We start from the raw sequence: 24,128 nt of genomic DNA, 5'->3' as shown, positions 1-24,128 counted from the left end.
AAGTTCAGCTTTGAAGTGGATGGTAAGTAGAACCTAAGTCCAAATTTTCATGCAATTTGTAGTTGACCCTGAAAATTAAAGTGTATCGCCCTATTTCCCGTCCATTTACTGGACTACAAAGTGTTTTTATAATCTGTATTTAATCCTACATTATAATAATAATCAGACGAAATTACAAAATAAAATCGTAGTTTAAGTAAATTATATTTTTCATTCGATTTTGCCGCCTTTAGGAGTGCCTTGCTTTTTATAACATACATAGTTATAAAATTCACTGTGAGTCATGCTGAAATTTATTTTCGTGGGTCAAATTTATCGGGACATTTGGTGTCCCGATCATGTACAAATCGGTACGCGTCCTCAGACCCCTGAAAATCGGGACGTCCCGCGCAAATCGGGACACCTGGTAACGCTACTGCCAGGTGAATCAAAAAGTGCATAGTTTAGGAGTAAAATAAACTTTCTCCTGTAAGGTTTAAAAAGTATGTGTTTGAGTAAGTCATTTAGAAGAAATGTGTACAATGACAGGCGATTCTGAAGAGCATAAGACCTTGCCAGGCGAGGGGAAAAATTAGGGGGTTTTCCTAAAATTATTTTTTTTGCATTAAACAAATTTTTTTAGGTTTTTTAAATCATTCCAAACAGAAAAAGGCTTTAGGGATTTTTCTCTTAAGTTAATAGTTTTTGTTATATAAGCGAGTGAAAATTTTAAAAATTGCAAAATCGGCCATTTTTAACCCTAAATCGGACATGTATCTAAAAATTTCAAAGTTGCCAAGGTAGGTAGATATTCTTTAAACATTGATTGATGAAATCCCAAAGAGTTTTTTGCAATACAATATCGGAAACCCCTTTGTTTTTTAATTGCTAATCAAGCGGGCGCGACACTGTAGTATAAGTGAGGACGTTTGAGTTGGCATAAATTTATTATCTCGAGAATGGGCAAATTTCAAGAAAAATCCTCAGACAGGTCGATTTTTATTTTTAAATTAGGACCTTTTAGCATATATATAATACTAGTGACGTCATCCATCTGAGCGTGATGACGTAATAGATGATTTTTTTAAATAAGAGTAGGGATTGTGTGATAGCTCATTTGAGAGGTTATTTAATTCTCTATTCATTAATAGAAACATTAACATAATTATTTATACAGGGTGTACAAAAAAATTTTTTTTTCTTTGTCAAATTTAATCAAAGTTAATTTATTAAAAAAAATTTTTTTGTACACCCTGTATAAATAATTATGTTAATGTTTATATTACTGAATAGAAAATTAAATAACCTTTCAAATGAGCTATCACAAAACCCTACTCTCATTTAAAAAAAAATCATCGATTACGTCATCACGCTCAGATGGATGAAGTCACTAGTATTATATATATGCCAAAAAGTCCTAATTTAAAAATAAAAATCGACCTGTCTGATTATTTCTCTCGAAATTCGCCCATTCTCGAGATAATGAATTTATGCCAACTCAAACGTCCTCATACTACAGTGTCGCGCCCGCTTGAAAAGCAATTAAAAAACAAAGGGGTTTCCGATACTGTATTGCAAAAAACTCTTTGAGATTTCATCAATAAATGTTTAAAGAATATCTACCTACCTTGGAAACTTTGAAATTTTTAGATAAATATCCGATTTAGGGTTAAAAATGGCCGATTTTGCAATTTAATTTTCAAAATTTTCAATCGCTTATATATCAAAAACTATTAACTTAAGAAAAAAATCACTAAAGACCTTTTCTCTTTGAAATGATTCAAAAAACCTAAAAAAAATTTGTTCGATGCAAAAAAAATAATTTTAGGAAAAACCCATAATCTTCCCCCTCGCCTGGCAAGGTCTTATGCTCTTCAGAATCGCCTGTCATTGTACACATTTCTTCTAAACGACTTACTTAAACACATACTTAAATTTAAACCTTACAGGAGAAAGTTTATTTTACCCCTAAACTATGCACTTTTAGATTCACCTGGTAGATACACGTGCACGGCTGATGCCTGCCAGGTCCTAGTTTTTAGCCTTGGTGTGTTATAAATTATCACTAGACAAATTTCTAGCCTTACAGGACGACCATTAGTCGGAGGGTTCACTAGCTCGTAGACTATTAGAACCATTCCACAGGTGTCACACGAAAGAGCACGAGCTACATTTTTAACATGGTTTAAAAAAGTAAAAAAAATGCATTTATTAGTAATAAATAATTATCCAAAAGTATCGTCAATTTTTCTTTATACAGTTTTTGAATAACTTTTTCCAAAAAAATTAACTTTTTTACCCTGTTTTAAGTGCACAACTACCAAGTAATGTTATCTACATCATAATTGATATAGTCCTGTCGCCAGGGGGGTACAACGGCCTCCTTGATTCAGATGGACTTACCCAAGTTTTTTTTATGTATTTTGACCCGTACAACACGAATTTTTTGGGTAACAGCTGATCCGGATGTCGATAAGATTGTTATAAACAAAGAACTTGAGGAAATACATAACAGCGATTTTTCGCAAAACAAAACATTCTTTTGTATTTTTTGGGTGGTTCTCAGCAAAAAATGGTCTTACAAGTTTTTTCGTAGGTTGCATAGTTTTCGAGATAAACTCGGTTGAACTTTCAAAAATTCGAAAAAGTGCAATTTTTAAACCCGACTAACTTTTGATTAAAAAATAAAATAGCAATTCTGCTTACTGCATTTGAAAGTTCAAGTCAAATTCTATCGGTTTTGATTATTTGCATTGCTAAAAATTAAGTTTTTATTTGTTAATCAAAGCCATAAACACATAGTGTCTCCCGTGCCCAATGCATGCGTTTTAATGTACGTAATTTACGTATAAATTGTCTGTATGCGCGCCCACTCGTTCTATTTCAAATGAGAAATGCATTGAAAACATCATTCAATTACTATGTGTTTATAGCTTTGTTTAACAATAAAAAAATTAATTTTTAGCAATGAAAGTAATCAAAACCGATAGAATTTGACTTGAACTTTCAAATGCGATAAGAAAAATTTCTATTTTATTTTTCAATCAAAAGTTATTCGTGTTCAAAAATTGCAATTTTTCGATTTTTTGAAAGTTCAACCGCGTTTATGTCGAAAACTATGCATCCTACGAAAAAACTTGTAAAAACATTTTTTGCTTAGAATGACCCAGAAATATAAAAAAAAAATTTGTTTTGCAAAAAATCGCTGTTATGTGATTCCTCAAGTTCTTTGTTTATAACAAGCTTATCGACATCCGGATCGACTGTTACCCAAGAAATTCGTGTTCTACGGGTCAAAATACATAAAAAACTTGGGTAAGTCCATCTGAATTAAGGAGGCCGTTGTACCCCCACTGGCGACAGGACTAATAAAAAATTGTAATAAATATGTATAATTTCTTATACAGAGTGAGTTTTATGTATGGAAACATTCAATTATCTCGAAAACGGCTTGCACGATTTTTATAGATTTTGGTAGGTACGGCTTTTCTAATGCGTTCGATATTATAGTACTAATTACATTGTTGTCAGATCTTCTGTTTTCCTGCAAATCTAATGAACTTTCTTATTTCAAACGGAACACCCTATATATTTTTTGCGTTTTGAAGTCCTTAAGAAATGCTGATTATTTTTCATGTTATATTCCCTATACCTAAATGCCATAATTTTGGAGTTATTGCTACATTTATTTTTAAATTTTTTTTTAATTTAAACAAATTATAAAAATCAATTTTCTCGGCCCAGGTGGATATCATTTTACGTTTTTTGGATCATTGGAAACAAAAAAGGTCTTTTGTAATTTTTCTCTAAAGTTAATCGTTTTCGAGTAATCAACAATTTAAAACTGAAAAAAATCGAATAATGACGATTTTTAAGGTTCTAAAACAAAAGTAAAAAATATAATTTTTGAAATTATAAAGTACCTAAATTCAAGCCCAACTCTTCTTCTGATAGCTTGCCGTAAGATTTTTTGTCTCTTTCTATTCTAAAACATTGATTTTTAATTTTTAATGAAGTGCATATGAGAGGACGGGCGATCGGGCTGCATTAACATTTAAAATTACAATGTTTTAAAATGAAACAATCTTAAATTGCTTATCGGTATCTGATAAAATAAGGCTTGAGGTTGAATTTGGGTAGTTCGCAGTTTCAAAAATAAAATTGTTTATTTGTGTTCTTGAACCTTGAAAATCGTCATTATGTGATTTTTTCAGTTTTAAATTGTTTATAACTCGGAAACGATTAATGTTTCATTTGAAATAAGAAAGTTCGTTAGATTTCCAGAAAAACGGAAAATATGACAACAATGTAATTAGCACTATAATATCGGCCGCATTAGAAAACCCATACCTACCAAAATCTATAAAAATCGTGTAAGCCGTTTTTGAGATAATTGAGTGTTTCCATACATAAAACTCACTCTGTATAACAAAATAAAAAGTTTAGTAGGAAAGATTTACGATACTTTTGCGTAATTATTTATTACTAATAAATGCATTTTTTATTCAATTTTTAAACCAAGTTGAAGATATAGCTCATGCTCTTTCATTTGACACCTGTAGAATGGTTCTAACGTCATTTTCTTCTGACTTATTGCAAAAAAATGCTCTCTGGGATAAACAATTTGAATAAAATTTAAACAATTAAATGAATCGCTTTGAAATTTTTATCACGTATTAAGCACCAAAGAACCCTTATTTGACAAAAATTTCAAAGCTGCACACTAAATTTTACAACAGTTATTGCGTAAATAATTTTTTTTGCAGTTCCGACCTTTTTTCGCAATTATATTAACAATAAATGAGTATATCAAACATTGTAATAGGTACGTCATTTTAAAGCTTTTCCATAATCTCGAAGATATTTGTACTAAAAAAATCATAAGTTTCCATGTTTTCCATTGATTTTAAAAAAAAAAGTGAAAAATGCCATTTTTTGACACCTAATTGTTTATAAATAAAAATGGCCGCCAGATCCTACGCAGGAAATAGTTACAATTTGTTCTCAAAGTTATTACCTGTCGAAAAAACGCTTCAGTACCCTGGCTGTTCAAGTGTCATGGAAAAAACCTTGTCTGTAGTGCAATGCTATCCCCTACGCCCCTTTAGTTGGGGATAATTTCTTATTTATGCAGGATAATGTGCGTTCAGATACTGCGCGAATCGTCTGGGACTACCTAAACACTGTCGGAATTCTGTTTTCAGATTTGCCCGCTTGTAGTCCTGATATGAGTCCATTCGAATATTTATGGTAGTTATATTTTAGGGAAACTTAGAGAAAGATATTAAAAAAAAGGCAACCATTGCCAGAAACGATTCAAGATCTGAAAATAGCGTTGAATGTAGAATGGGACCATATTATACACTCACTAGAGCATGGTTAAATTCTAAAAAATGCTATAAATCACAACAGAACCCAATTTAAAATACATATCAAAGAAGAAAAGTTGTTTTGTCTTTCGTTTAGCCCCTAAAGACGATTAAAATCGAGAGAAAATTTAAATTATAGTAGCCAGCCCAAAAACGCGCCATCATTGGTCGTGATGTCATCATCATCATCGGTGACCACTGAGAGCCCATGGAGGGCCATGGTCGCCCGTTGGGGTTTCTAGGCTGTAAAGTTTTATATGGTGTGGAGGCCAGCCATCGTGATGTCATATCATTATAATATTTCATTCCCGCCATATTAATTCATTACGTTTGGCATTCGTTCTGATACTCAGTTACTCAGTTTTATAAATCTTTCGATAGTTGCTGTGAACTACATATTTCTGACTAATATTTGAGTGTTTTTTAAGACAATTTCTAACTAATATTTACCTAAGTGTTTTTGTTGCGACAATTTCTAACTAATATTTCTTCTTTTTCTTTTATATAGGTATACGCAGTACTGCCTGTTTTTCTTCAACGGTGTCTTTGATTCTGCATCTAAATCTTCGTTCCATCTTTTCCTTGGGCGTTCTTTACTTATTTTGCCTAACGGTGTCTTGTCCCTGGCTATTCTTACTATCCTGGATTCAGACATCCTCCTTATGTGTTGATTCCACTCTTCTTTTCTGTTCGTTACTCAGATATTTTTATTGTCTTCCCCACATATGCACCTAATTTTCTTCTTTCTTACCCTGTCCTGTAGTCCTTTTCCAGCAATCCTTCTTGTTTTGACCCACGATTGGTTTACCGTGAGTATACGTTGCTATAAAATATTACTTTACCCTGGCTGTTCAAGTGTCATGGAAAAAACCTTGTCTGTAGTGCAATGCTATCCCCTACGCCCCTTTAGTTGGGGATAATTTCTTATTTATGCAGGATAATGTGCGTTCAGATACTGCGCGAATCGTCTTGGACTACCTAAACACTGTCGGAATTCAGATTTGCCCGCTTGTAGTCCTGATATGAGTCCATTCGAATATTTGTGGTAGTTGTATTTTAGGGAAACTTAGGGAAACATATTAAAAAAAAGGCAACCATTGCCAGAAACGATTCAAGATCTGAAAATAGCGTTGAATGTAGAATGGGACCATATTATACACTCACTAGAGCATGGTTAAATTCTAAAAAATGCTATAAATCACAACAGAACCCAATTTAAAATATATATCAAAGAAGAAAAGTTGTTTTGTCTTTCGTTTAGCCCCTAAAGACGATTAAAATCGAGAGAAAATTTAAATTATAGTAGCCAGCCCAAAAACGCGCCATCATTGGTCGTGATGTCATCATCATCATCGGTGACCACTGAGAGCCCATGGAGGGCCATGGTCGCCCGTTGGGGTTTCTAGGCTGTAAAGTTTTATATGGTGTGGAGGCCAGCCATCGTGATGTCATATCATTATAATATTTCATTCCCGCCATATTAATTCATTACGTTTGGCATTCGTTCTGATACTCAGTTACTCAGTTTTATAAATCTTTAGATAGTTGCTGTGAACTACATATTTCTGACTAATATTTGAGTATTTTTTAAGACAATTTCTAACTAATATTTACCTAAGTGTTTTTGTTGCGACAATTTCTAACTAATATTTCTTCTTTTTCTTTTATATAGGTATTCGCAGTACTGCCTGTTTTTCTTCAACGGTGTCTTTGATTCTGCATCTAAATCTTCGTTCCATCTTTTCCTTGGGCGTTCTTTACTTATTTTGCCTAACGGTGACTTGTCCCTGGCTATTCTTACTATCCTGGATTCAGACATCCTCCTTATGTGTTGATTCCACTCTTCTTTTCTGTTCGTTACTCAGATATTTTTATTGTCTTCCCCACATATGCACCTGATTTTCTTCTTTCTTACCCTGTCCTGTAGTCCTTTTTCAGCAATCCTTCTTGTTTTGACCCACGATTGGTTTACCGTGAGTATACGTTGCTATAAAATATTACTTTAGCAAATTAAAATAATATACGACTACACGTTTCGATACAACTCTTTGTTGATTTCTGTGCGTGTTTACAGATCTTATTTTCGCTGCCTACTGAATACTACTAAAATTACATAACGACTCTCGACCAGAAATCCCCTGGTGGTGGAGAACATAAAAATGTCTATATTTGTCCTACACAATTTCACCTTGGAAAAAATGTAATTACAAAATCGTCATCACTGTCCTTCTCAGAAGCAGACAATAACCGCTTGAGTCGGTTGATAACTGTTAATTTCCAAATATTTACTTTCTAAAGAAAAAGATTATAATACAAACGACAAATAGGAACATTATTTGTGGTTTGTATATGTAGAAATATATGTAGATAAAAATGAATATATTTTAATCTTTTAAGAGATTTCTGATATGAATTTACATCGTAAATAAAATCGAAAAACAAAATTAACAAATTAACTAAACTATAGGGAGACGGAACACTTCTTAAGATTTTCATTTCGTTGGACTCCAGATGTCTTTGTGTTTTGCTTGTGTCTAGTCTTGTTTTGGCCGTGTAAGTCACAACCGAATATTCGGTATCTTTGTTAAGCAACACACTGGGTCGAATAGAATATGGTGACAAGACAGTGACAATTTTAGTTATTTCCATGGAATCCTTAATATATTGATAGTGTATTTGATAAGTAATTGATTTAAGGGGTGGACTTAATAATAAGTTATTTATTGTTTATTATTTATGAAAGATACAAGCAGGGAATACACAAGGATATATTCTGTGATTCAAGTATTTTGTTGTTTACGATGTTCAAAATCGTAAACGTTCCATAGTAACAATACATTATTAAAAAATCACTTTATCCCTTTTCCTCTTTTCTCGATTGAGTATTAGTTTTTGTTGTACAGTATATAAATTATTACAATCACTGAATACATTGTTAGTGAAAAAATTATCATATTAATTAAATGAATTAATATTTAAGGCAATTATACAAGTAACAGTTATCCAAAAACATTCAAAAGCCATCTCTTTACAGTTAATGATGATATTGTCAAATAATGTTTACATATCCATATCAGTGAGAATTTTACTACACGTAATTTGCCGTGTAAATACAGAAAAAGTAGGGACAAAATATTTGCGCCTACACTTTTAAAGTAATAATTGCTGTCGTGAATACTATTTTTTTACGAGCGTGCAAAAATGTCTAGCTTCGCGCACTCGTTTTACTTTTCCGCACGCGTTTAGATATTTTAATATTTCCTTAAAATAATTATGATACACGTGCGATAAACTAATATTTAGATATTATTCACTATTTTATTTCAAATGTATCTTATTGTGTTCCTGTTTTAATGAAATTAACGCGACAATTCGATGAAATAAAATTATTTTGACATAATATTCGAAAGTCAAATCGGTAGACAATAACAGTCGTTTTGAATCATCGTTATGGAAACTAAGATCGTCGTCATGCTAACTAATTATATTAATAGTTTGGTTTTGACAACCTTGTCAAAGAATTAATTTGTGTATGTATTTTCATATTAGTTAAATTAATTGATTAAGATTTGGTCATTTTTTAAAGACTCGTAGAAAAAATATTGTTCCTAACTCTTGCAGAAAGTCTCTTTTCCGCACTCACCTGCTTGCCGAACTCCCGCTTCGCGTCGTTCGGCAAACTGCAGTCGCTTGCGGAAAAGTATGACTTTCTGCACTTGTTAGAAAAATAACTATTACTTAATTTTTCCAAAACTATATTCTACATATGCCTGGATCCCTCAAAAAAGTTGATTAATAACAAGCTGAAAATTTGTTAATAGATTAACGGTGTCTAGTAGGACAAACTTCCATATATGGGAACACGTGAACAGTATTGGGAAGTATGGGAAGTTTTAATGGTGGAACAGGTTAAAAATTTGAAACGTCAGACTACCAAAACGTCAGTTGTATATTGTCGGACAGAACTTCCAATTGATTTGTTACCATTTCATTAACCTTCGGATGACCAAGCGGGGGAAATTGTGACCCCAGCGTATGTTTTTCTTTAATAAATTCAAAAGTATTTTCAATTTTTAACTCATTATGTTTTTATTTGACTTTAATATCATTCTAGATATCCTCATATTTTGAAATAAAAAAAATTCCCTATATTTACGAATAAAAAATATATTCTGAAGTTGATGTTTAGTAAAATAGGGTCTATTCACAGGCCTACAGTGTTTTTGGTGCCAAAGTGTTTAGAGCTGATTTTAGGTATATTTGGAGTGCTGATTCCGAATATGGCATTTGTTTTGCGCTATCAGCTCTAGTTTTTAAGATAACGTAGGTCATGTCAGCTTTTATGCATTAAAATACGAATATGCTGATATGGATATACTAAATTGAAATAAAAACCACACAATTAAAAAATACGTATATTATAAGCCATTTCATCATCATCCAGACCTTTGCGTCCACTGCTGGACAAAGGCCTCCCTCATTTTTGTCCATTGCGCTCCATTTTGAGCACTTGGCATCCAATTTCTTGATATTTTCTTGAAATCGTCAGTCCAACGAGTGGGAGTCTTCCTCTACTACTTTTGTCTAATGTCGGCCTCTACTCAAGTAATCTCTTCGTCCACCTCCCATCACTGATTCGGGCGGCGTGCCCGGCCCAGTTCCATTTCAGGGTGACAATTAGGGAAATTACATCGATAACTCATGTTCTTAGTCTTAAGTCTTAATTTCCAACTCGGTCACGAAGCGATATACTCAGCATTGACCTTCTTTCATTTTCCTCTGAGCTACTTGCAGCATTTTAGAAGTTGTAGCTGTCAATGTCAAAGTTTCGGCACCATAAGTCACTACAGGCAGCACACATTGGTCACATGTTTTACGTTTTAAAGAAATTGATACATATATCTCTTTTAAAAATGTTCTCGAGTTTTCCATAGGCTGCCCATGCTAGGTTTATTGTTCTTCGTAGTTCGCATGTTGGGTTGTCACTTGTGATCTTTATTTCGTGTCCAAGGTATATGTATTTTTCCTCTAGCTCTACTTCGTTGTCTCAATATTGATATTTCCGCTGGGTAATAGGTTTTTGTCATGAATTTTGTTTTGAAGATGTTTATTTTAAGACCTACACTGGCACACAGTAACTAAAGTTCATGTAGCATTGCACATATCTCCTTGAGGTTGCCAGAGAACAAAACTATGTCGTCTACGAATTAAGCCATTTAACTACAATAAAACCCTTTGTACAATGAAACAGATATACAATTAGTTTTGAGAAAAAAATTAACAAAATAGAAAAAAAACTTTTAAACAGTCTCCCTTCAAATACTAGCAAAAATCTGCCATCATATGGGTGTCCCATCTTCATCTTCCTTGGTAGCGGTCCTCAATGGTTTTTATGTCTTGATGAAGTCTCTCACCTTGCTTCTCACTTGTGTCACCTAAGTTTTCAGGGAAACGGTCCAGCTGGCTGTGTCCATCCAAGTGATTGGAAGTTATTGAGAAAACGGTTTACCAGCTTAGCATAGTTTTCACTTTTGTGATTTCCCAGAAAATGTTTCATAATATCCACAAATGAAAGCCGAGCTTTTTTCTCTATCTCATTCATTACCCCACAAAAGCCGGATCCTTTGTAAGAAGTCTGATCTGTGGTCCATCAAAGATTCCAGCTTTAAGTTTTTCCATACTTATCTGAGCCAGCTTGCTTTCTATGTAGGCGAAGCATGGTCCATGGGCTATGAGCCATTATTAGGTGAAGGCTGAATGGGTTTACAAGTGGTAAATGTATCATTTTGAAAGTTTAAAAATACTCTCCAAGCTGTTTTATTTCCTTATAAAATAGTAATGTAACGACATTAAAGTATTATTTCTTGCATAAATAAGACATAATACAGTGAGAACAACAAATGTATACTGAGGAATAAGTTTAATTAACAATGTATATTCCTTTGAATAGCATATTTTTCATTATCTCAAATATTAAAACTCGTAATTTCGGAATTTGCCATATTCATAAAACTAGAGCTGACACAAAAAAACGAAATCGATATTTCGATTTATCGCCCCTAATATAGTAAAAATCAGCTTAAAGATTCACGGCACCAAAACAAATTTTTTTTCTGTAGGCCTGTGATGTGTAATTCCAAGTAGTTTTACGCTAATGACGTCGACTTTGCAAAGTAACAAGACACTTACTCAACATACACACTACACACGACACTAATACTTATGTTGTGACTGGCTGAATGACATAAAGTCCATGCCATAAAAAAAATTAAAAAAAAAACTTCATTTTTTTGTTAGTTGTCATTTTTGACATTTTTGACCTGGGGTTATTTTCCCCCCTTGGTCATCCGTGTAACAAGAAAAGGTTGGTCATCGGAAGGTTAAACTCTCCTGCAAAAATCAGACTGGTGTTTATCACCAACTGAGTATTTTAATGAGTGGAACTTAAAGAACATGTCAAATGACAGGAATCATGTTGGTTAGTAATAGCAGTCTGATTTTTGCATGAGAGTTTAATGAACGGGTAATAAATTAATTGGAATTTCTGTCCGACAAAATGCATCTGACGATTTCGTAGTCTGACGTTCCAAATTTTTAACCTGTTCCATAATTAAAAGTTCTCCAGTTCCAGTGTTCCCATATATCAATGTTTGTCCGACTAGACACCGTTAAGCTATTAACAAATTTTCAGCTTGCTATTAATCAACTTTTTTTTGGTAAGCGGGATCGAGACCTAATATTGTATTTTTCTAAAGCAAACTTTACCTTTACAATATAAAAAAGCTTTTGTCAAGAAAATTAATTACCCACAAGTTGAAATTTGTTTTAATTAATAGATTATTTTAGAAACAAAAAAAATAGACGGTTTTGTAATTTAACATGTGTTTTAACCGAAACAAAAGTTTGAGACACCTTGTAGGGAGAAAAAGGCACAGAGGTGAGTATACCCCGATATTATGTTGTAGTCTCACATCTTTTGAATATTTTATTTTTTAGTTTCTCAGATATCTTGAATAACAAAGAAACTAGACGGTATTACTCTTTAATATGTTTTTCTATGTTTCACATGTGTGATGTGATGCATGTCGTCAGTTAAAACACATATTAAAGAGTAATAGCGTCTAGTTTCTTTGTTATTAAAGGTATCAGAGAAATTAAAAAACAAAATATTCACTAAATATGAGACTACAAGTAAATATCGAGGTATACTCATCTTTGTGCCTTTTTCTCCCTACAAGGTGTCTCAAACTTTTGTTTCGGTTAAAACGCATGTTAAATTACAAAACCGTCTATTTTTTTATTTCTAAAGATATCAGGGATATTCAAAAAATAGAATGTTCACAAAACATAAGACTACAATGCGATTTCGATATATACTCCCATTTGTAAATCGTCCTTCCTACAGGGCGTCTCAAACTTAACATAAGGAAAACATTTCTTTTCTTCCACCCGGTATAAGTGCAAAAAAAAGTTTGAGTAAACCTTTGCATAACTGTGTAAATACTAAAGAAAAGTCTAAAATAATAAAAAAAATTAGCGGAATCCGTTAATCTGTTCACGAAAAAATCTACTATAAAAATTCAGCAGAAATTTCTATATCCCTAACTTTTGACGAGCAGTTTATTTCTTAGTAAGGAATATTGTTATCTTACCATTATTAATTATTGTATTTAATGTTAAGAAATATATTTCGCAGTATATTTAGAATTAAGTTACATTTCTTAAAAATAAAGTGATATTACATAGGGCGAAATAAATCATTCTGTTAAGGTAAAATCATTCTTTATTAGATAATAAAAACATAATATAAGACGTTAGATATTAATACATACAAATAATTTCTCCACTCTTAAACCACTGGCTTCTATACAATAATAAAAGGATGGAGAGGCAAAATTTGCCTCTCCATTTAATCCAACTTCCTTAATTTTTCCTTCTTTTTGTTAATAGCACTTTCTTCTTCTTCTTTAGGTGCCGTGTCTGTATTCAGACGTTGGCCGTTATCATGTTTACAATTTCCTGAAATCTCTCTCTATCGGCTGCTGCGCGAAATAATTCTTCTACTGTGCAGCCACACCATTGTCTAATATTACGCAGCCATGAAAGCTTCTTTCGACCAATCCATCTCTTTCCCTCCACTTTTCCTTGTATTATAAGGCGAAGCAGATGGTATTTAGGTCCTCTAATTATATGGCCGAAGTATTCTGTTTTTCTCCTCTTTATGATGCTTATGAGCAGACGTTCCGAATTCATCATTTGAAGAACATCTTCATTGGAAGTGTGCGAAACCCACGATATCTTTAGGATTCGTCGATAGCACCACAATTCGAATGCTTCTATTTTGTTTAGCATTGTGGTTTTTAACGTCCATGTCTCACAACCATACAATAGGATAGACCACACATAACATTTCAGCACATTCTTTCGAATATTCATTGACAGGTTTCTATTACATAAAACTGGTTTCCAGGTCATAAAAGCCTTCCGTGATATTTCGATCTTAGTTATTATCTCTTCATCAGAGTCACAATTTACATTTAACCAGCTGCCAAGGTACTTGAAATGATTTACCCGTTCTAACTCCTCTCCATCAAGAGAAAGCTGACCTTGATCTATATTAATCTTTCCAACTGCCATCCACTTTGTTTTTGAAATGTTGATTTTAAGGCCTCTCCGATAGCTTGCTTCACTGACTAGATTTAGTAGTGTCTGAAGATCTTGTAAATTTTCAGCAAGAATGGCTGTATCGTCAGCGTATCTAATATTGTTGATTACTTCTCCGCCTAGCCTTACTCCCTCTTGTCTGTCATCCAAAGCCTCCCTAAAAATTTCTTCAGAGTACAGATTAAAAAGGGTGGGTGATAAAACACAACCTTGTCGTACTCCACGTTTTATCGGTAGTTTTTCAGTACGACTGTCTCCAATTTGGATAGAGGCTACTTGATTGTAATATAAGTATTTCAGCAGTCTTATATCGTAGTGGTCAAGTCCTGCTGCTTGCAGGCAATCGAAAAGTGTATCATGTTTTACTCGGTCGAATGCCTTCTCGAAGTCGATGAAACAAACATAAACGTTCTTTCGGAATTCACAACTTTTTTGTAATAGAACGCGCATACAAAATAGTGCTTCTCTAGTTCCTAGACCATTTCTAAATCCAAATTGCTTATTACCCATTCTAGTTTCGCACAGAAGGAATACTCGGTTTTGTATAATACGTAAAAGTATCTTAAGTGTGTGACTCATCAAACTGATTAGTCTAAAATCGCTGCATTTGGTGGGCCTGCTTTTCTTTGGTAATGTTATAAACAGTGACTCCAACCAATCATCTGGTAATTTTCCTTCGTTGTAAATTTTGTTAAAGAAAGTAGTCAAGTAGGTAATGTTTTCCTCATCCAAAAGTTTAAGTAGCTCAACAGGGATTTGATCTGGTTCAGGTGCTTTATTGTTTTTGGCTTGGTGTATTGCTTTTATGACTTCTGACTTCAGTTTACTGGGACCTCTGTCTAATTGGTCGTCACATGTAGTATTTGGAGCATTTTCTCGAGAAGCATCGTCAAAAAGGTCACTGATGTGTCTCTCCCATTCTTTGCACTGTTGTTCGTGATCACAAATTTTTCCGTCTGCGGTTTCAAGTACGTGAGCATTTTTCTGTTTTCTAATTCCGGAGGTATATTTAAGTTTCTTGTGGAGGTTGAAACTGTCATGCTTTTTTTGGAGGTCTTCTATTTCTTTACATGAATTCTCGAGCCAGGATTCTTTGGCCTGTTTAATTTTTCTTTTTATGAGTTTGTTAATTTCACGGTATTTGATAATATTTCTATTTTTGTATTTTCGTCGAACTTCCATCAAGTCTAGAATTTCTTGGTTCATCCATTCATTTTTTGCCAACATTGTAGGTGTTTTTAAAGATTCCCTTACGTCCTCTAAAATCGAGTTTTGAATATCCTACCAACATTCGTTAATAGTTCTGTTTTCGTTTGGTATATTTGATATTCTGTGCATTTTACTATTTATCTGCTGTGCTATGTGTTCACGCGTTTGGGTGTTTTTAAGGGGATCGAGATATAATAGCACTTTGCATATCACTAATTACCTAAAACAAAACCGTTCTGTAGAAAAAGTAAACTTATTTTAACAAAATAATGTTAGGATATAAGTACATACTTATTTTGACAAAAGGAAATACAAAAAAATCAAATACACGGCCCACATAAAAACTATTAATTTTTTGGTATAAGAACGGTAGGTATCAGTAAAAAAGTCTACAATACAAAGACATTTATTGGCATTTCAACAAATAATAATCAATAGTATTTAGTTCAAACATGGCTTTATTTAACCTACACATCTTTATACATTTTTTTCTTTTTGTAAATTAAATATTAATTTTATTTATCTGTATAATATTAAGTCACACACTAAATATTGTTTAGCCAAAACTAGAGGGAAATACAACCAATGTAAAACATTGAAGCAGACATAATATGTAATTTTATTTATTTATTTATAATCATTTTTATTTATTTATAATCATTAAGAAATTTTATTACGGGAAAGTATTATTAGTTTACATTTAAGATATTTAACTCGGAACTAGAAAGGAACTAGAAACCTCGAATAATTTTAGTGATGACAACTTTAGTATGGTTCTGATTAATATTCGTTCTATAAGAAATAAAACTGACGAATTATTTTTGTTTCTAGAAGAATTAGGATTTCCCCCGATAGTTGCGCTTAAAGAGCACTGGCTTGAAGTCAACGAGCCTTTTTTTGTAGAAAAATATACCACAATTGCTAGGTATGATCGTCCAAGTTCAGCTCATGGAGGCACCCTAATTCTTTCTAGAAATAATGATTTTTCTCTGATTACAAAATATGACTTTCTGTTAAATGAAGTCTTCTTTGAGTTTTCCCTAGTTTATAATAAAAATCTTAATCTTTACATTATTTGCATCTATAGATCACCTGACTCCCCTGTGGAACTATTTTTTCAGAACCTGCTAAATTTGTTAGATGACTTGCCTCATAGAAGCAGAAAAATTCTATGCGGGGACTTCAACATTAATTATGATGCTGCTTGTGCTACCCAAATGTCCTTGGTCAACATATTTGAATCATATGGTCTCTCTATGCACGTTAATTCTCCTACAAGGATTACAAAAACTTCATCTACCATAATTGACTATATTGTCTCAGATTTCTCACCCCTTGATGTCTTCTCTACAATTATTAATGCGGGATTATCAGATCATGAAGCAGTATTTACGAAGTTTAACATCTTCAGCAAACCCTCCTCGAAAACCCGACGTTTAGGTAGGATTTTTTCCGCTCGGAATTTTCATAAATTTCAAAATTTATGCTTAACTTCTGAGTGGCATTTTCCTTCTGCGGACGTGGACTATAATTTCAACGATTTTATAGAAAAGCTTGTCTCTATCTTCAATAAGGCATTTCCTTTAATTTCAATTAAGCCAAAACATCACAAACCCTGGGCTACAAAAGGTATTCGCATATCAGCCAAAAATATGCGCTCACTATTGTATATCAAGAAATTTGCTACCAACGTCTCTGTCACTCAATATATCACCAAGTACAGGGTAACCTATCTAAAACTCATCAAATCAGCTAAAAAAGCCTACTATCAAAATCGTATGGAAAGCTCAAAAAGTGTTGCAAAAGAAACTTGGTCCATAATAAACGATCTTCGAAATAGAACTCACGCAGTTCAAACATTTGCCCTTCCAGACCCGGAAAATCTAAACGAATATTTCGTTAATGTGAGTAAAAATATAACTTCTACTATTTTGCCACAAAAAGATCCCAGTTCCTATCTCCCCAATTCAGGAGTGTTCTCGAATTCATTCTTTTTAAGACCAATCGATATATCTGAACTGATCCAAACTATCAATAGTATCAAAAGCAAATCATCCTGTAGTACTGATGGACTATCCATAAAAATCTTCTCAAATCTCACAGAAAATGTGTTGGAAAACCTCGTCTCACTAATTAATGATTCCTTTGAAAGAGGCAAATTCCCAGAGTGCCTAAAGATAGCCATTATTATTCCCCTTCATAAGGGTGGTGAAAAATCTAATGCTTCCAACTATAGACCTATTGCCTTACTACCGGTACTTTCAAAAATTATTGAGAGACTCATAAAAACCCGTCTTATGTCCTTTCTCATTGATAACAACATCTTATCCCAAAATCAGTTCGGCTTTTTAACTAATAAATGTACCACTGATGCCTTGTTTTCTGTGTTTCATGAGGTTTACCAAGCACTAAACAATAATCTTTATACTGCCACTGTTTTCTGTGACTATGCCAAAGCTTTTGATTGTGTAAATCACGACATTTTGATTAAAAAACTAAATTTCTATGGGATTCGAGGTATTTCTTTGAATTGGTTCCAATCTTACTTGAATAATAGGAAACAACTAGTTAGAGCAAATGATACTGACTCTAGTCTCAAAAACATTGTATGTGGAGTACCACAAGGTTCAGTATTGGGTCCTCTACTGTTCCTTATCTTTATAAATGACATCACTAACTTAAAAATCGATGGAAAAATTTTTCTTTTTGCTGATGATACCAGTATCACTTGGAGCAACTCAACTATTGCATCTCTTCATGCAACTATAACTTCTGATTTGCTTACGATAAAAACCTGGTCTGACTCTAATTTACTCTCTTTTAACGTGGATAAGACAGTAGCATTATCCTATAAAAGTGCTCTTCAACCCTTGCTTGTTAATAACAGCCAGATCTCCACCGTTGATTCTGTAAAATTTCTTGGTATTTTTTTAGACAGCAACCTCAAATGGTCCCTTCATATCGATGTGTTAAGTAAGAAACTCGCCTCAGCCTGCTATGCTATAAGATCTGTTTCGAAAGAACTCAATTTAGCATCCTCTAAACTAACATATTTTTCTTTGTTCGAGTCTCATCTTCGATATGGTCTTCCTTTTTGGGGTTCTAGTACAGCTGCCCAGTTAGATGTTATTTTTAAATTACAAAAAAGAGCAATAAGGTATCTGTTTGGCCTCAGAAGAACAACACATTGCAGAAGTTACTTCAAAGATCACGGCATTTTAACCCTTACATCTTTATATATTTTAGAAACTGTTTGCTTAATTCGTAAACACATGCATGTCTTTCCAGCAAGGCCTCGTCATGACTACTCCACCAGAAATTCAAATTTTGATGTCTATTTACCGATCCCGTCCTCTGAGTTAGTAAAGAAATCTATATTATATTCCGCAAAAAAACTATACAACCATCTTCCTTTACAACTCAAATCTGCAACATCTTTCCCCAAGTTCCGTAAAATGACAAAAGCTCATCTATCTACAAGACCATATTATTCAGTAGAAGAGTTTCTTAATGACTAACTAAGAAATTACAGTAATGTACAAGTAACCAAACTTATCTATACTTGGGTGTCACATGCAGCAGCTTAAACTTATTAGTTCCTATGTCTATAAATAGTTTACTTTGTTGTATATTCACTTTGCAATTTCTATAAATTGTTGCGATATATCGATGTTGTTTTTTTTTCTTTACTTTATTAACTTATATTTTGTATTTATGTATATTTTTTTTATATTGACGATTTATCAAATTTCAGAAAATTGTATTTGTTATTGTTATTGTTAGATATTATTTATTTATTTTTTTCTGACTTTAATTAAGCTTTGTCCATAAAATTTGTATTTTCAGTGACAATAAAGCATATTTCTATTCTAACACTTATTAACTTATTCTCAGTTTTTGGCAATAAAATTTCTTAACCATTAAAATCTTTTTTTATGCTAACTAATTTCTTTACCACAATTAAATGAACCGAAAACTTCCTCAGCGCAGCACCCGCCATGTTTGATATAGGTATAGCGTTGAATTGCAATGTATATCGAATTATAGATATTGTATATCGAAGACGATACATTCAAGAAACCTATTATAGTTTATAAAAAAGTATACACATTTTTAACAAGGTACTTACATGTATAAAGCTTTACCATTTTTGGAAGCCTCCAGTTGTTTAATAGCTCATTTCTTAATATTGTTCTGAAGATATTACATCATATTATATGGACATTCTGTCCGAGATTGGAAGTCCAAACGTCAATAAAATCATTTTTTTAGTTAAATTGTGGCTCTTTTCCCAGTTAGAATAATAAGCTCCTTTCTTTCAGAGTTGTCAATCATTGTACCTAAAAGGCATATAAACATATCATTATGTGTCTTTTATAACCATTTGGATATGCAAAAATATTATTATTATCTATTAAATTACTCAATTTAATTTCCTCTGTACGTACCTTCGAAACATCCGTTAATAATTTTTAAAGAAAACCAACAAATCCAAAATTCGTCTACCTATGAACATGAACTAATACCACGTCATCTTGTCAAACACTGACGATTCAATCACAAATAGTGAATAATGGTAAATCTGCGCAATTCTTTTGTGGAAGAAAATCTCTTTGCAAGTAATATTTCGTCTTAGTGATACAGTTTTTATTTTATTACACAGTTAGTACAGAGGGTATTTCTGAAGAATTATTTCTTGTGGATTAAAATATGTATTTGATTTCAAGAAAATTTCTTGTTCACAAATATAAATATGGATTAACCTAACATATATTTCTTATACTGCAAAATACTTGTAGTTTTCAATTAAAGAAAAAACACTTTAGGATAAGAACATGAAAATGTAACCATTAATGCATTTCTTAGTATTGAAGAAATTATGTCTAAGAAATTATTGAGTTCTGTTTAAAAAACTTGTTTCTTTATACGTGAACCGGTATATTTAAGGTTAGTATGATATGTTAAGTTTTAGGAAAGATGGCTCAAAGAAATCAGTGTTTTGCGAGATAAGAAATCGTTCTAGCGGTGCACGCCATGAAAAAAGTATTTATAAAGTTTGTGTCGCCGTTTGTTTTTTTTTGTTTGGAGGTTATAAAGAAGACAAATAATACACTGCACAAGCATACATGGTTATAAATTTTACTGAAGCTACATAGGTATTAAGATGCTCACGCATATATTCTTCAGTAGTGGTACTTTTTTCCATTGAACATTAGCTCCGATGATGATAATGTTGTCGAAAGTGCTTAGCTAAAGAAATAAATATTTCTTACACACTTTGACATACTATTTTTTCACTTCCTTGGCTCATTCAAGTGTGTACAAATTTCATCAGTCTTTCAACTGTTTAAAAGCTTTATTTTTGTTATTTTTTATAAAAGTTTCTAAAAGAAAGTTATAACGTTTAAGTTTTCCCAGTGTAGAATTTATTTCAGTTTTCATTGCTACATGGATTTTAACTTATTTCCCTGTAGATTCCAGAATCTCTAGCGCCGTGTTTTTCTTAGAACACATATGTGCTATCGATAGAGTCGAATGTTATACTTTAATAGCTTTCTGGTGAATGATATGGGCCTTGCATCCCATAACTCATCTTAAGTATTAGGTTCGCTAAGCCCTTTTACGAGTGGTAAGGAAATCTGTTCTTGAATATCTCTCACAGTTTCCCATAATTTTGATTGGTCAAAACCCCACCACTAACAAAGGACGCCAAAGGTTCATATAAACCACAAATTCTCAAAATTCTGCATCATTTGTGAGTTGAGTTAATATAGTGCAGTCATGTGATTTCCAGTGGCCATAGGTCTGGTAGACCCGACTTGTGTCGGTAAGTTTAAAAAAAAACAATCTTTTATAAATGCCTCCAATACAACTGCGTTATTCTATTTTTTAAAGGGTCCACCTTCCACCTTCTACCTTCCACCTAAGTTTGCATTATGCATTATTAGCGCTGTTCTTCTCTCGACTGTATCTATAGTCGAATTTCTTCGTATTCATCTTTAGCGCCTCATTGGCCAGCCAGCCTACGAAGGGAGAGCATTTCTCTACCTGTTTGAGTGAGTGAACTATTTTGGTTTATTTTTGTTTGCCTGAGATAACATAGCTACCATAAATATGTTATTTGCATAAAGTTGAGAGACCTACTTAATATATGAGGTCATTGCCGTTTTGAATAAAAAAAAAAAAGAAATATAGACATTTACTTTCGCATAAATTTCTAATGCAAGATTATATAGGCGTTTTCGCTTAATGTTTTTGACATTTACAGTGAATTTGAAGTATGTTTTTATATAGTTAATTTCTTTAATTAACGTTATGCGATTTCTGTTGTTAGAGTATAATTTAAGTATTTAGTCTTATTGAGACAAAAAGGCCTTTTTTACTATATTTAGAAATGGACGAAATATGACTAATTATGATCTTTTTATAGATAAGCTTTTTTAAGAAACTATTTTACTTTTCTATATTTTTAAACTTTATAGATGTTTATTAACTTCAGTTAATTCCATTTTTAAATAGTGAGAGTCACAATCGTCCATTTATCAATTTTTTTACGTGTGTGTAAATGTAATTTGTTAACCATGTTTAAATGATTATTTTTTAATTTTTATTTTTGTGGCTAACGTTTTTACCTTTCTTTTATGTATATTATGTGAATATTGAGTATTACGTTATTGAGAGTATTACGAATTGAGAAGTATTTTAATAAATGTTTTATTAAAGTGTACGATGTCGCTTTTTTATTTATTATTTACAGCTCAAGATTAAGAACAATGTTGTTTTGTCGTAGTAGAGTTACTAATTTCAATGTTGTGTTATGTTTTGTTAATTATTGTTCCTTTGAGTATTTTTTTGGTCAAAATACCTGGCGCCCTATATTTTCGTTTGAATATTAAGTATTTCCGTCTCCTTAGAGTCCAAGTGTCAAACCATCAGTTAATGTTATCTATTTATCTTTTGTTTATCGTCGTTTCATTAGCTCTATTCGCATACCATTGTTTATTCATTTAACATTAACATCTATCATTGTAACAGAAGCCCAACCCAAAGAACCATGCCCACATCTCTTCCGACTGAGCAACGTGGCCTTTGTTTCGTTAATGTAAGCGATTGGACCTTTCCATCTTTGGTCATTCCTTATTCCATCTAAGGATAATATCGTCCTGATCCTTCTGGTTCAGCCTTCATGGCCTCTTGTCCATCTGATCGTTATAAAGTTACCGTCAAATAAGTTGGTCCTTTTTTTTTGGTAAAAAAAATCTGTAAGTTTCACCGGTTCAAAGTAATTATTTTTGAAAGAACTGTACTTAAGTTGGCTGGAGTCACTTATCACTAGTGCATGTAAAGTTTGAACACCCATATCTTAACCAACTACAGAAAAACAAAAATATCCAGAGTATTTAGAAATACAAAACCTGCATTATCATACTTTTCTAGATTTTTCATATCCCTTTTTTTTCATATCCCTAATACTTAGTTTTTTTGAAAAAGGGGCATTTTGTGGGGTTTGCTGAAAATAGACATCTTCACTTGCAAACACCTCGAAAAGTATATTGAATTAGTTAAAAAAACTCTTAGAACTAAAGTTACTTAGAATTATTTAGTTTATCAATCTATTTCCGGGCTTATTTTGAACGTATGTTTTTCACCCCCGAAAGGGGGTGGCTTTCACCCCCAACTAAAAACGACCAACCAAGCAGCACAAGTTCAAAAGGGAATTGGAGGGTAACAGGAACATTAATTCAAATTTTCATACTATTCGGTGGTGACATGGAAAATTACATGGTATCACCGTATTTCACGTTCATTTACTGACCTATAAACATTTTATAATATATGTTTTTACCACTATTTGAATTTAACAGTAATTTAGTTACAAGACTTTCGTGGGAAGCATATTTTACGATTAATTATCTATGATCGACCCTGTGGGCATGCCACTGTTTCTAAACCTACTCTCCTACTCTATTAACCGTTTAATACACAGTGATGTAATAACAGTTTTTATCGGTGGGCTAGGATCACTCCCATTTTAGTGTTATTAATTCAAAGCATTTCAATATTTATCGGTTGAATAAGATAGGTTTTCTTTTATTTTTAGTTCGATGTCGGTCTAATCTATTGAACGCCCACATCAAACCATTTTAAAATTCATCTTATTCTCGAAACAAATGAAGCCGAACCTTAAAAACTTCGAAGTATATCGTGATTCTTGAGCCAAATAATTATTCAGTTTTGATTGATGATATATTGTGTGTTTTTACTTTTACTACATTTCATAAAATTAAGTTTCCGTATTATTCGAAAATTAATGATGCTAAAAAATGCCGATAACGAGGTAAGGTACAATGGTTTAAAATAGATAAGGTAAGGTAAAAAGGTTTAAAATAGGCAAGGTACAATGCAGTAAAGCAAAAATTTGTCAAAAGAAACCACACAGACATGTCAGAACTGAAAGACATGTTAAAAAAACTGACGGAACAAATGGGTTATGTTAGTACTACGTATGCTCAATCTCCTAACCATGATTAACAACCAGAAATGACTCGGTTACTAATGCTAGTATTATGGAACGCACATGGCCTAACCTAAGTCAACACGTAAAAGAATTAAAAGTATTGATTAACACACACACAAAATAGACATAATTCTGATTACAGAAACTTATTTTACATCCAAAAACCACAATAATATTCTAAGATTTACAACTTATCACACACAACATCCCAACGAAATGGCACATGGAGGCACTGCAATAATAGTTAGTTAAAACCTAAAGCACTACGAAATAGAAAAACATGAATGCGACTCTCTATAGGCAACAGCATTGTTGTGGAAGACCCACTAAGAGTATCAGCTAATATACTGTCCGCCAAAGCACAATAACAAAACGGAACACTTTGAAAT

Source organism: Diabrotica virgifera, chromosome 4 (genome assembly GCF_917563875.1).
Source record: "Diabrotica virgifera virgifera chromosome 4, PGI_DIABVI_V3a".
Lineage (NCBI taxonomy): Eukaryota > Metazoa > Arthropoda > Insecta > Coleoptera > Chrysomelidae > Diabrotica > Diabrotica virgifera.
Note: the sequence above shows the minus strand (reverse complement) of the source record.